Source organism: Anomalospiza imberbis, chromosome 1 (genome assembly GCF_031753505.1).
Source record: "Anomalospiza imberbis isolate Cuckoo-Finch-1a 21T00152 chromosome 1, ASM3175350v1, whole genome shotgun sequence".
Taxonomy (NCBI): Eukaryota; Metazoa; Chordata; class Aves; order Passeriformes; family Viduidae; genus Anomalospiza; species Anomalospiza imberbis.
In genome coordinates, this window is record NC_089681.1 from 134485095 (window position 1) to 134500593 (window position 15499).

The 15499-nt window shown below is 39.2% G+C and overlaps 1 long non-coding RNA gene across 2 annotated transcripts; it reads right to left on the reverse strand.

Annotated features, from left to right (window-relative positions):
* Nucleotides 1-1026: 1026 nt before the first annotated feature.
* LOC137461716 (uncharacterized) lies at nucleotides 1027-13870 on the reverse strand. Of its 2 annotated transcripts, XR_010993470.1 has the most exons (4): nucleotides 8990-13870; nucleotides 8085-8676; nucleotides 6975-7166; nucleotides 1027-5261 (listed from the first exon to the last, which is right to left on the reverse strand). It is a non-coding gene; the product is annotated as an uncharacterized lncRNA (long non-coding RNA). The 2 variants fall into 2 exon arrangements; XR_010993467.1 differs by having other exon boundaries at nucleotides 8085-13870.
* Nucleotides 13871-15499: the final 1629 nt, after the last annotated feature.

The following is a 15499-nucleotide window of genomic DNA, read 5'->3' on the forward strand; positions in this document are numbered from 1 at the left end:
ATAGATTGTCCATTTTATGGACAGATCTTTAGCAATAGCTGTTCTCATCTTTAGTTATGAGACTATGCCTTTTTAGCCACATAACACTTCTTTTCTTGGCAATTTCAGCTTTTTTGTTCATATTATTGTGTTCAGATTTTAACTGTTGGTCAGTTTTTCTCACCAATATATATAAAACTTTGGAAATATTGCATGTATATGCACCAAAACCCACTTGCATACACAAATGCATTTATGTATTCATGGCATAACTTACTAGCTTCTCATTAACCTTGGCCTCCCCTTGAGCCTTGTGTGCATTTCTGGGCCCCACAATTTCAGAAGGATGTGAAGGTCCTTGACCATGTCCAGAGGAGGGCAACAAAGCTGGTGAAAGGGCTGGGAGGAATGTCCTGTGAGGAGCAGTGAAGACTTTGGGCTTGTCTAGTTTGCAGGAGTGTGAGGGGTGACCCCATTGCTCTCTACGGCTTCCCAAGGAGGAAAAGTGGGGAGGCAGGTGCTGATCTCTTCTCCCTGGTGTCCCACGATGGGACATGTGGGGATGGTTCAAGGTTGTGCCAGGGAGGTTTAGACTGGACATTAGGAAGCATTTCTTTAGCAAGAGTGTGGTCACAAACCTCAAGAGGTTTCCTAGACAGGTGGTCAATGCCCCCAGCCTGTGTCTTTACAGTGGGTTCACAGGCATGACAGTGGTAATACGAGTGCTGTTGGGTTAAAAGGCTGAGACCAAAACCTGTATCAAAATCCCTCATGATTCAATAAATAAATCAGCATTACAACACTAAAATCTACAACTAACTGACCTTGTACCACTAAAAGCTGCAACACAGTTTAATCATTGCTGCCAAACTATTTTGAACCCTAACAGCAATGAAATGTTTAACATTTGAATTCCACTGAAGTTACAAACATCTCTACAGGCTTTCTGATCCAGCTGGGTGTTCTAAAAGTACTCCCACCAACTCAGAACTTTTAAAAGATAGTGAGGAGATGATTTTGTAGTTCTAGAATTTCACATACCCTCTACCTTAGGTGGCTGCCAGCGCTGTTAGATGGAATTTTTAGATCTCAGCAGTACTACACATCTCAGTGATACCTAGAGAGCAGGGAAGAAAAAGCAAGAGAGTGCCAGGCTTAGCTGGCACTCTGGAAACTCTTTAGAGCCTGAGACTGCTTTTACCAGTCTAAAGCATAAGTGAAGTTTTGAAAAAGTGTTCCAGATTTGTCACATTTCAGTGAACTCCAGACAAGTACAGTCAATTTGGGTAGAAGGACCTGTTTATGTTGCAGAAGGGATACAAAGCAGATGTACGGACAACTGAGACCGAATCATGTCTTATTTGAAGACTAGAGACTGAATAAGCAGGAGAGCTCTTTGCCACTGTAACTAGCTATTTATGTCTGCATAAAAGATTCATAATTGAAAAGAGCTTCTCATATCTATTAATGGTTGTATCCAAGTAGCTGTTACACTCCACAAACTTCTACTGCAGGTGTTAAGAAAACTCAAACAAGGTATTTTGTATTACATTTTTATATTTCAAATGAAGTTATACCTTAACTATATATTTGAAATGCTGATTTAAATCATTAACGACCCAATTCTGAATGAAAAAAATATTTATTCTAGAATTCCCAGAAGCAGTGTTTACTACCTAATTGTAAAAGGGATCATAGACTATCCCTCAAATAGTCTCTTTAGTCTGCAGTGCTCTTTTAAACTATCTCTCCCTAAAACATTTGAAGCAATTGTAAGAAGATTCCTCAACGCCCACAAAAATCCCCTATTTTAAACTTGGTTTTGGAGCAGAATTTCTTCAACTAATGGTACTACTATCAGACCAGTATCCAATAATGAAGAACAAAAGTAAAAAATTATCATCTTTACTCTCTGTGACGTTTTAAAAAATCTTGCAGTTTCTTTCTTGACACAATCTGCCATTTCCTTCTAAAAAGCTAAACCCTTGATTTTGCTTTCTAATCACTCATTTGAAGCTATGCAATTCTTGAACTGCATATCACCTTCTGCCACTTGGTCAGTGCATTCTGATTTCCCCTCACATCTTTTTAAAATTCTTCAGCCTCACAGCTCCTTCTATCTTTTCTGTGAACTTTTCTCCTTTGCTTCACATTTCTCTATCCTATTCTGTGAAACATCCATATGATTAATGGTGGTTTAAATCCATTCAGAAGTGCACCTGTTCTCCTGTCCCTGCACATGTCTAGGAGATCATTCATGCTGTAAAAACACATTCTTTTTTCCTTCCAAGATTCTCTACGATTTTTAATATGCTGTATTACACAGGAGATGCTGTTAATATACTGGACACACTTCTCAGTATGTATCTCCACTTAACTGTGCTATGTATAAACAGGAGGATAATTTTGCTAAATATTTTACCTACCACCTTTCCCAACTACCCACATAAGTAAAGTAACTTCATAATTCTTTTTTTAAATACTGACTTTGTTTTGTCAAGGAGTACAACCGTGTACTCTGTTTGCATGTAGGGGAAGAAAGATGAAATTTAGATTCCATACTTCCTAACGTGGATTCTTGATGCAATCCCCTCTGACTGCTCCCCTGAACTGTTATGCTAGCTCAGTCTTGGGGGACGGCTGAGGAGCAGAGCTTCAGAAGCCAGGAGAGAGAGGCTCAGTTTCCTTGTGTTTATTTTCTGGGGAGGAGGAGGAAAAAGAGACCGAACAATGGCGGAGTGGGTTTTTATCTAGGTTCTGGGGGGTTGGGGACATCTGGCCTCTGGCCAATAGGTTCCCTCTAGGGTTTAAGGGTCATTCTAACATTCCTGTCTGTGGGGGTCTGCTGCAGGGTGATACCATTCCTTAAAGAACTGCAACAGATTCTTTTTGCTGTTCCAGTTATATGCTGAAATTAGTTATTATGAAGGTTTGTGGCACAGGCCCTAGAGGGCACTAGGAAGCCACCTGGAGTGCCCACGATTGGTCATCACTGGCTACTTGGGAGCCTAAGAGTTCAACTACCAAATTCACCAAAATATTTCTTTTTTTCAATTTGAACCAGTCTCCATTTTATGTGATTACTATTTTCTGCCTCCTAACAGACCCTATTACAGACTGACAATGAAGCAGGTTCCCTTAATTTCCTGTGAATTAAAGCATGCTCATCCCTTCATGATTTGCCTATCCTAAGTTAAAGTGGCACTGACTGCATATTTGGGTTTAATCCTACACTGCTTGTGTATTTTGTGGCCAATCTTCATGAGTCAAGAAATTAAAAACTGCACTTCTTTGCATTCTTCCCCTGCTATCAGTACTAACATACCTCATTTATGTTGCATTAATTATGATGTTACTTACCTAAAACTATATTCAAGAATGCTAAACTGCCTAAGAGAAAACCCCTACTTTGTGTGTTGATTTATTTCTATTAAATACAGTTTAAATGCCTAGTCCTCACAAAAAATACAAATGCCTTCTCCAGGTTTTGAAGTACAAATTCTGTAACCAGTTTATGCACATTAATACTCAGACCAGCAGTCTACTATCACACTCATGATGAAAACCTCCCTCAAAGATGGCCCTGAGAACAGCCAGTATATCAAATAGCTGTTGTTGTTGCTTTGTTGAATTTGGACCTCATTCTCTAATTCAATTTTTAATACATTACTGATAATTTTGATGTACAGTAAAAGGACAGAAACCATTACAAAATCAAACCAAACTACTTTTATCTTTTTCTTCTTTTTTGTTTAAGAAAATGAAATCCAAACTCTTCTACTTAAATAATAAGCTCATGTTCCTTTTCTGTATTTTTTCTGCATTATTAAAACATTTATTAATGTTCAAATAAGCAACTTGAATCTGAGGATTTATATATATTTCTCTCTTGCAGTGAGGGCTCATTGATTGCAACATGACTGCCAAGGAGTGTTAATGCTGGCATGGGCTATGATTTGCTGCCCAACACTCACTGACTGTATTTTATCAAATAAATGAGAAAAGAACTGTAAATAAATTATATACATAGGGAGTGTGCTACTTTTCTTGCCTATTAAAATATTGTTATAAAGTATTTTACCAGAAATACCACAAGACAATTTAAGAATATTTTTCTAGATATGGTTGTTAATATGCTGAGCACATTGTAATTCTGTTCAATTGGATATTTGCAAAAGACACCTTACATAGTAAATTTTGAAGCTATATTAGTACTCTTCTTTACCTACCTATTTCCTGTACTTCCACGGATTAGTGTTTGTTAAGTAAAATATTGTTTTAATCTGCACAAAAAGGATATATGAATGAAACCTGGTATCTAGTAAAGATTAACATGTAAGTGAAAAAGAATTTTTTCTTTACCCATTTATGTAAAAAGTCAATGTCTGTCATTTATGTATTTCCAAAGGTTTGGAGCCTGCTCTTCAAAATTTTCTTCATATTGTGCTTGACTAATACTTTTGCAGATGAACAAATCTGGCTAGAGGGAGCAAATGAGCTAAAAATCAAAATCTTAGAATTTTAAATTTTTATATAGAAAGCAAGCTGGTCAAAAGAAAAGTATGGCTATTCCATTACTCTGTTCAATATGCCTATGACTAGATTTAATCACCTAAACACATTTCTATGCCCTACTGTTCACTTGGGGCAGGGTCTCTACCTGTCAGAGCTCACAGCTTCATATCCACACTTTGGACATCTCAGGCTGCCAGCAGGAATGTCATCTGCACAGCAAAGACCAAAATTTAAGTGTCTGCATAAGAACTTGGGGAGTAAGTTTCTGCCACAGGCAATAAGGCAAATGAAACTTGACTCAGTTGCTCATGAACACACGGTTTAGTGTCAGAAGTGAGGTATGAAACACATCTCACATGGGGCTGATGGAAACCTGTCCCTTTCTGCAACCAGAGGCAGAGGCCAGCTTGAATATCTTTAGACATCTCCACCGAACAGAAAGACAGATCTGTACTGACTGTTTGGGAAGACCCTCCCATGAGACATCTAAATGTATTTTTCTTCATCTGTGAGCTGATTCTCAACCCAAAACAACAAATTTGACTGTTAAATAAAGCATCATGGAGCCTTCTGTAAAGAAAATAAGAAATATTGCACTATAATGTTGTCTGATTAACATTAAAAAGTAATTACATTAAAAAAAACTGTAATTTGCTTTTGCAGAATAGATTATAAAAATGAGCCCAAATTAACATATATTGCCAAATCAGTTGTATCAATGATATCTTTTTAATGCTTGTTGTAAGCACTGCTTCATTCCATCACTCCTGGGGAAGATAAAAATTTAAAATGAGCAATAACATTAAGAAAACTGTAACTCATGAAATGGAAGATCTGAATATTGAAACACGTATCTCATTACTCCCATGCAAGGAAAGCATGAGACCTGACCCTCAATATAAATAAAAATAAATAAACAAACAAATAAATAAATATATACAATGGTGTACAAAGTGTTCCCTGTTAAATTAAAGACTCCCCCTCCAAACCTTCAATACTGCATATTTAGAAGATATTTGGACTCACTATTTGACAGGGAGAGAATATTTATGCAGGAAGAATATTCAGCTTTCTCAAAAAATAACTAACTTAGGAACACTCAAGTATCTGCCAGATGGTAACTAGTCAAAATCTGCAAATGAGACCCACACACATGTATTAACACAGACATCAAAATGTAAGCTCAGTAAGCTAAATTTATAAACAAAGCTTGTTTATAAATCCTAATTCAACACCCTGCAAAGTGTTTTTTAATGAAAAGAATTGAAGTATCAGCATTTTAGCAAAGAACAGGTGAAGGGTTAAAGGAAATACATTCTGCTTGCCCCTGGCTCAGATGAGCCAAATACGCTGGAGTCTTTCAGGGATTAGAGGCAGAATGAGATACTGCTTCTAAAAATAGTACCAAGAGCATTTAATTTTAGATCGTATCTCTGTACATCACTGAGAACTAAAAAGAAAAGCTGATTCTTTCTAGGAATTTTGTGTGCATAATTATTTTACAACCCTAGACAACTTCCTATGAAATCTCGTACACAGTAAAGGGACAGCTAGAAACCCCTCATTTTGGAGGAGCACATCTCCCTCTGCAGGTCTCTAGAGGCACCGTCTTCCTGCAAAATTCCTAAGGCACTTAGGTTGAGCAGACTGCACTGTGCCTCCTTTAGGACTGCACCTCCCAAGTCTGAGCTTTACATTTCAGAGACACACGCTGCTCAGGATACACATAACTGCACAAGACAAGAGTAGGCTATATTATTTGGATCTTCTTTCCAATTTGCTTTTGTATGTGATTTGCCAAAGCGCTGCACTATTTCATTTATTCTCCTCAGATGTTTGAGATCAGCTAAGTCAAACTTGGAGCTCACACTGGGCAAGTGTCAATGGAACTGCCAGGCCTGCATTTACTTCCACGCTTTCAGCTGCTACTATAAACTTTCAGAATTTTCACAAATCTTTTTTGTACCAAGTCTTCTTAACTCCTGTGTAATTTTCTCTGATTCAGATAGCCAAACAACCCAGTCTCTAATTAAGGTATTAATACTTGCATATTAATCTATTTTGAAAACACCAATCTATATAATGTAGCTGAAATAGGTATATGAAAACAGAAGAAAAGTCAAAACAGATTCCTTAAGGGTTACACAATACAGAGATGACAGTGACAGAAGTATTTTTCATAGCATAAGAAAAAATCTGTTATGATACTTTCTTAGTCTATGCTGACTAAAGCTTGCATAGAAATAGGTAGCTCCTTTATTCCTTTATTCTGGTATTTCTTTGATAACTGTTTAAGTTGCACGATCAGTGCTGTAATACCCTACTTTTAAGTCACCTGAAATGCAAGGGATACAAAACCTAAAAGATTTGAAGAAAATCACTTCCAATATTAGAGTAATTACATGACTAATCGATCTTCTGTTAGTAATGGAAATTCAGAGGCAGTGCCTGTATTTCTTTTATAATTTCATTTGAATTACTTTTGTAAGACAGACGGAGGTATTGGGCTTGCATGGCCAGGTTTTGGTAGCAGTGGGCTACAGGGGGGCTGCTGAGGGAAATTGCCAGAGGCGTCCTCCTTGTCCCACGGAGCCGATTCCAGCCGGCTTCAGGACCGACCCGACGCTGGCCAAGGCTGAGCCCATCACAAATGGTGGCAGCGCCTCTCTTACCTGGTAAGAGATTTAGAGAAGAAAGAAAGTTGTGCAAATGTAATTGTGCTCGGAGAAGAGTGAGAATATGCGAGAGCAGCATCTCTGCAGACAGCCAGGTCAGTGAAGAAGGAGGGGGGTGAGGTCTCCAGCCGGAGCGGAGATTCCCCCGCAGCCCAGGGAGGCACACAGGGATGCAGAGATCCACCTGCAGCCCGTGGAGGAGCCCCCGCCGGAGCAGGTGGATGCCTGAGAGAAGGCTGTGACCAGAGTCACGAAGAAGAAGGCCGGGTCCCGTTACCGGTGTCACGGGAGAGGGCCCGGGAGCCGCCCCGGCCCTGCCGCTGTGGATGACGGCGGGACGGCCCCAGCCCCAGCCCGAGCCCGAGCCCGAGCCCGAGCCCCAGCCCGAGCCCGAGCCCGAGCCCCAGCCCCAACCCCAGCCCCAGCCCCAACCCCAACCCCAGCCCCAGCCCCAGCCCCAGCCCCAGCCCCAGCCCGAGCCCCAGCCCGAGCCCCAGCCCCAGCCCCAACCCCAACCCCAGCCCCAGCCCGAGCCCCAGCCCCAGCCCCAGCCCCAGCCCGAGCCCCAGCCCGCACAGCGCCGCCGGCAGCGCAGGAAGTGACGCGGGCGGTGCTGGCGCCGGGCTCGGGCCGGGCCCCGCCGCTTCCCGGTGCCGCCGCCGCGGCCCCGCCGGGCCCGGCCCGCGGCCTCCTGCCCTGGGCGGCCGCCGAGCAGAGCCCCCCGGGCTGGGGCACCCCGCAAAGCGTCCCCGAGCGGAGAAAATGAGTCCGGCCCAGCGCCCCGTCTCCCGAGAGGCAGAACGCGCTTCTCCTGTTTGCTGCCAGCCACCTGTTGCTCCGCAAATACCCTCACTCCCTTCTAGATGTTCTTCTCATTTGATGCGTAGTAATCTCCTTCCGTAGCCTTTTCCCCACCTCAAGCCAGCCTACTCGCTGTCGGAGCATCTGTCCAGCTGGGCACTTCCTCGTGAAGATGCAGGTGCTGTTAAGTTGTAGGTACAGTGGTTAGAGGCTCAGCGGAGAGCGCCTGGTGAGAGTTCACGCACTGCCGGTCACCGGGGTCAGGAAGCATTTTCCCCACTGATGGCGTGTTCCAGGCAATGCCGCGCGTAACGCGGCACCAGTGCAATGCTCCCGCTACACACGGACTGTCCTGACCTCACCTCTGCTTACAAACAGGCGGGGGGAGAGAGGTGGATGAACTTTAGATGGATTTTTAAAGCTGCATAAGAAGAAAATGTGGAAGAAACAGAGTAGTGGCTTAGGCTCTGAAGGAAGAAGAAGAAAAATATCTCGGCAGTTTGTGGCTGCAGGCTAGAGGAAGGTGGTTCAAACAAGAGTATAAGCCATTATGAATGGCCAGTTTTCTTTCATTGCAATAAATAAACTTAGACTTTGACATTCTAGTTTTTGTGTGGATAGGAGATAATAGTATGATGGCCCAGAGCTAGGCATAATTTTCTCATAGTTCTCCCTTGATAGAAGTCAGTCAGAAAGTATGGAGTAGCTGAAAAAACTATAAAGGTATTAATGTGAATTTGAATGCATTGTTTGATCTATAGTGCTCTTTGACCTCAATAGCTATTAGCATCTGCATTATAAAGTCCTTAAACTTTTCTGAACTTAGATTACACCTGGAGAGATGTCAAATATTTAATATCAAATATCAACATAACACAACTCTGTAAATAAAGACACAAATAATTACTTATAGATAATGTAAGGAGTTTTAAACAGGATGATTTCTTCTAATGGAGCTGAATTTTGCTAGTTCAATGCCTATTCAGTGTGACACATAATCTTTATGGCTCATAACTCACCATGATTAGATGAATAAAACCATTTTGAGTTCTGTGAGTCCACAGAAGTGCCAGGGATTCATATGCCTTTTAGAAAAAAATGAGCCTTTAATTTCAAGAATGAAAATAATTTAATTAATTGTACCTTTTCTGCAAGCTCTGGGCATTATTTAATTTCATCTACAGAAGAAAGATGGAAAGTAATACAAACTGCTAACATACAATTAAATGCTAGATTTTTTTTCTCTTCTTTGAGCTCAAGCTGAAAAAGGGATAAACAAGTGATCTCTATTATAACAGCAGAAAGAGAGAAATTTAAGAAGTTACATATAATGCAAGAGCTAAATCATGAGTACATTGACAGATGTTACTTAAATGAATATAAAAGGGAGATTTCATCATTAAGTCAGATGTGCTGAATAATGGTTTAAATTGATACTTGTAACTCAACTATTCTCAGAGGTTTTCTTTGGTTAGAAAAATAAAGGTAATTGAGTGAATGGCAGAATTTATTACTTGGCTTCAAAAGACCATTTGTAAAGCCTGTCTTTTAGGTCATATTTCAACACTAATAATATGGGGAAGAGTGCATTTTGGTTTGGGAAAAAATCTAATTAGCCATTTGAAACAGATCACAAATGTATTAGGAAAAAACTGCTGAAGATTACATCAAAGTTTTTATGACATATAGGAATCAGATCACAGATAAGGCAAACTTATTTATTTATCCCATATATTGCTTTGGTACATATGACAGGAGCAAGTTTTATCCATTAGAAGTTCTGATCAGAAGATTCACATGTATTTAGGAACTGAAGAACTCAACACTTTGTTTATGACATATTATGACTAATGCTGTAAGTTCCTTTCTTATTTTTGATTACTGTTGATCCTAACTATTCTAACTAATGTTTTTATGTTAAGTAACTAGATGCTGCACACCCTAATTACCTACTGCACTCATAATAATCTTGTTTATTTAGAAATGTCTTTGCTCTCCAGCCTGGGCAAGGACACCTATTGATTCTCTTAGATAATAATCAAAAACTGTTTGTTTATAATCTTCATTCTCCAAATTCCCTGAAATTAATTTTATGATAATTTTAACCCAGTTGGAAGCTGCTGAAAATGGATTTGGATCGGTATACTGATGCCAAATCTAAAAGAATAGTATTTATGGCCTAATAAAATACTGCTTTTAACCTTGCAAAGTGACTTTACTTGTAATCTTTGAAAATGAGATCCTACTTGCCTCTAGTTTGTGTCCCATCTCTCCTAAGTGTTACTGTTTCACTGGCTGGGGATTCTGCTTTCTGTGCAGGGAACACTGGCACCACAAAAAAACCCAGGGGGAAAAAAAAGCAAACCAGGAAACAGACATAAATGAAGTAGAGTAGAGTAGTGGAGTAGACATAAAAGAAGTAGAGTAAGATTTGATTGCACCTGAAAATCAAAGTCTTTACCAAGCTATAGTCCTCTGTTATAAACTATAATGGTCCTCACATTCATAGGCCACCCTGGTTTCACCATGCTGCTGCAAGTATTTTGTTACCAGCATCCTTTCATAAAACTATTTGCAGTTATGTAATATCTGAAAGCCAAGGCTGTGAGTCAGGACTAAATTTATTCGTTGCCAGTTCATATCCATTTATTTTTGGTCAACATTACCTTTAACCAAAGGAGCTCTTCTTGCTCCTTAGTATTTAATCTGTGATGTATTTTTAAGGATCCCTTCTCAACCTTAGGTAATGCAACCTGTTAGGTAATGCAAGCCAAAAGCAGTTTTCTCCTCTTGTTAGACAGCCACCAGTGCCCTGATCATTCTAATCCCCTCTTGCTCTCCTTCCAGTCAACACCCTTAAGCAACAGTGAACAGAAATGTATACAGTATTCCAGATTAAGTTTCACAAGTCATTTGTTAAAGAAATATTTATTTTGTATATGTACTCACTTGCTGTGTTCTAGGATCCTATTTATCCTTTTGAAAGTTGCATCACATCAGAAATGACAGTGATTCTGCCTCTGAATAGCCTTTGTGGGTCTTCTGTCCTGATGATTTCCCACAGCTGAGATTATGCTAATAACAGAAATACTGACCTGCCACCAGGTGGATGCCCTTTCATTTTGCACAGCTGGATTTCAGATAGTCACATAAGCAATTCTGTCTCTAGTCTTCAGATGTTTCCCATATGACATTTAAAAAATCTTCTTTAAATGCTGCTCAGCTCTCAATCTTTAAGTCAGTAGCACAGCTAGTGCTGGTGTAATTACTGAAAAATATTAAAGTCAGTCTCAAGATGGATCTTTGAAGTATTCCACTAGCAAGTTTCTTTCAGTGTAACTGTTTCTTTTAATAATTTTTAGTTGCCTGTCCCCATCATCATTTTTGTTTCTTGTTTTAATCCCTGTCTTCACTGGATTGGTAATGACTCATATCATGAAGTATCAGAAACTTTATTTAGATACTGCAAGATTAGATATACTATATTTCCTATAGTGAGTTTATATCAAATTCAGATAGTCATGCACAAAACCCTCTATGTCCAGGTCTGATATAGTAAGCTGACAGTATTTGGGATTCTGTCTCTGAATTACTAACTGAGTAATGCTTAATTTTCATAAAATTGTGCTTACCTATAAATCACAACTTGAAGAATGTTTATTTTTACGCATGGATAATGTCACTTTAATAACTAGTGCTTCTTTGCAACAATGTTAATGCTTCCATTACACTAGAATAAATATTGAAACTCTTAAATTGCTAAAATACTGTTTTAAAATTTCTGTAGATATTCACTGGAAGCCTCAGGAACACTAATTTATATTTCAGGCTAAATAAAGATTCAATTCTGATTGGAGTTACCAGTCTAAACCTACTACCTGGAGAGTATCTGTCCCTGATTTCTTCCAGTGAAAAATATTTCAGATTTAGGCTAACTGATATAAATGCTTTTTAAAAATCGTCTCTTGTTATAGTAGAACTTAAAAAAAATAATTCCATATTGTACACTTAGGCATGGTAGAGTATGTTAAGGAAAGGTTTGGTTATTTGCGCAGACTAGGACATCAGTCAGGATGAATTGATGTCATCCCTCCTCTCTAATGGCTCTACCTGTGTTATTTTTTTCATGTTAAGACACTGGAGTTAAACAGCTGTGATCCAACCTTGCTGTAACAGTTAGCTCTGTGCTACATAAATGGAAACAGAGCAGGTTTTTAATTGTGGTGAGGTAAGCTCTCTCCCTACATTTCATCAGGGATTTGACATGACTTGCTGAGCTGGTTATGTAGCATATAACCACAGCCCTTTCCCACAGGAAGGACTTGGCAGGGGAACAACAAAGCTGGTAAATGTAATTACCTGCTATTCCGTGACTCTCAAAGCATGAATGATGAAATGTTTTCTGTGACACTTGCTTCCAGCTGCAAAATGAGGCTTCCTCCTTTTGCTGCTTGTTGATGGCAGAAAGGCAGGGAAAGGTGTGCACTGCAAGGTCGTGGAGGATAGATGGGATGACACTTCCCATGGAATCAGTCTGTTTCCAAACAGTCCTTCGGTTGTGAGGCCACACATGGTAGTGCTGGCTGCTTGCTACCTCACAGGAGCATTTTTTCACTTCAAGAGTAGGCAGTATTGCACCTTCTTTTCTACCACAGTTATTTTATGCTTCCAGTTTTCATCAAGATTAAGCTATTAATAATATTTCCTGTAATTGTGAGTGGTGATTTCCTGCTTCTGGTATTTCTGCATTGCCCATTTCCCCTACCTCCTTCACAGTCTGTCCTTGTCAGAACTGTGTTCTGCTCTTAGTCTTAGCCAAAGTATCCACTTTCCTCGACCCTAAATTGCCATTAACCAACATGAAAGGGAGAGAAGTTGACAGATTTCCTGTAACTGACAAAACATTAGATGTTGTGAACACTTTTTTATCTCATAAGGTTTATAAAAATAGAGAAGATAACCTTTCTAAACATCATACACATTATAAAATTTGTCTATGTAACATTATTACCACATTGTTAACATGTTTTTTTCAGAGGAAACAGCATTTTTGATTCCCAACCCCCCTCTTTTTTTCCTGGTATCATCTTAAGGCCCTGTGCACAGTGATCACTGCAACTGCCATCTAGACTTCTGAGCAGAAATGTGAGGCTTGATCTGCGTCATCGCTCACATTTAGAGACTCACTTATCAAGTGGGATACCAACTGAGCCCTTGAGACATGAGCAAATGTCTATATTTATCACCAACAGCCCTTTTTCCACAAACTCTTGCCACATGATGTCATAGCACTGGTTGCATCTCTAATGCTTGGTGCACCCATACAGTGAATAAAATGTTAATATATGCAGAAGCTGAACAACAAATTGTGAGGCAAAGCTCTCTGAGACATAGCCCTTGTTTATGCAACATTTTCACACCTCAGTGTAAGCTTGGATACAGTTTTCCTCCTTAAATTTATGTTAACATTTAGGGTGAAATACACTAAGTGCTTTAGTTAATACTAACACTTAGGCCATCACAAAGCAGGTGGCATCAGGAGTAAAAAAAAGACACTGGGAATGGGAAAGGGCAGCATTGGTTCTTTTGGCAGTTCTGTTGCCTTGTGACAGCTTTATAGATTCACTGACCATGCCCCGAATAAGTTACCTGTAACTGGTAATTTTATGAAAGAAATGATTGATATGATATGATATGATAATCTGTAGGCAACAGAGGATGAAATTGATGTTTTGTCAGTATATTCCTTCTAGTTGAAGTGTATATGCATTTCTTCCCTGTATTGGATGATTCTTGATATATTTTTCTGTTTTCTAATAATTTACAAATTTTTCCCTTGGTATACCACTTCAGATTATTAGTATAAATTCAACATTTCATCTTCTGGTTACATACAAAAAGTTATTAATTCATTAAATACTTCAGTCAGAAATATCTTTATCTGAAAGGCTGTTATGTCAGCACAAACAAAAACAAAAAAGAAGCAATGGAAATGCTTATTCAATGTAATTCACTACATCATTTTAGCCAACTTCTTCTTTCTTCACTAGCAAATGTTCCTGGTGATGTAATTAATTTGTTTCTTCTATGTCAATCATGTATCTACTGCACACTAAAGTTAAAATTAGTTCTACTCTCATGCATTTCATTTTACGTCAGTGAATACCACTGTTGTTCCACAGCTGTTTTTGTGATTGTGGTTTGCCTTCTAAACAATCTAAACTATTCCTGGAATGTGCAGGGTAACCAGTGATAACAGTAATGTCAAGAGAAACTTTAACCACGGGAGATGTTTATGCTTTATTACTGCAGAGCTTGTTTTGAGATCTATTCTGTAAGAGCAAAGGACTTTACATTACCCTGTAATGAGTGAATCAGAAGCTCAGGAATATTACTCTGTGGAAAACAGTGAAGGGCATGTCCCTAGTGTGTTCTCCTCACTTTCCAAACACCTCTAGTGCTTGTGAGGCCATGACCTGTAGGGAAAAGTGAACAGAAGTTGGAAATACAGGAGTATTCTGGAAGTAATCGATACATGGCTTAAGTTTTAGCTGGGTCATAATAAAGCAAAATTTAGGTTTTCCTTGGAATTAACAGCAGTTCTATATGTAGCTGAAAGAAATGTTAAAGACCAATATTCTGGTTGTAAAAGGCACTAAAGACAGAACCATGTGCCCCTGGCTTTTATAGAGACTATTGCATTAAAGGCATTAAAATATTTTTTTTTAATTTCTATTTCACCAGAATTGTACTTATAGCAGTTGATTATCCCAGGTCCTGCACCTTGTGGTGGTGGATATCCTTCCATGCAAGTGTTCAAGGCCAGGTTGGATGGAGTTTTGAACAACCTGGTCTAGCAGAACGTGACCAGGAGCTAGATGATCTTTAAGATTCCTTCCAGTCCAGGCCATTCTATGATTACTCCCTGGTGTAGACCATGGTTTAGGATGTTATTGTTAAAACCTGTCAGATATCTAAGAAAATTACCTTTAGGAAGTGCTGATTCCTGGTAACTCCTAGTATGAGAGTTGAAAGCTAATCATGAGATGCTTGTGTGGCAGAGGCTCAATGGGATTTTTGTCACTGGTCATCCAGAGAGACTGGATTCCCCTCAGGCCAAGTATGTGTGACTAACTCTGGCTGCTCAGTTAAGAAAAACGTTGGTTGCATTACATTGTCAGTAGTTAATAACAACACAGGTAAAACACACCAAGGTGAGCTTCTCTTTCCATTTACTTCACACAGGACATAATGAAGATATCAAAAGTAGTACACTATTAACATCAAGACAGTGGTTACAATGTTTGTTTTGTCTCTCAGTTACCTAGCAACAGATCTTGATTGTATTTTAAGGCTATTAGTAAGCTTATTATGTGCTTTTTAACTGAAAATTTAGGAAAGATGCTATGTCTGCTTATAAGCAAAAAGTGAAAAAATGAGTAATCTATCTGCTACCATTACAAAAACCTGCTGGCATATTTAGCATGTATTTCAGGATAGTCCTGGGATTTCTATTAAGATAAACAAGT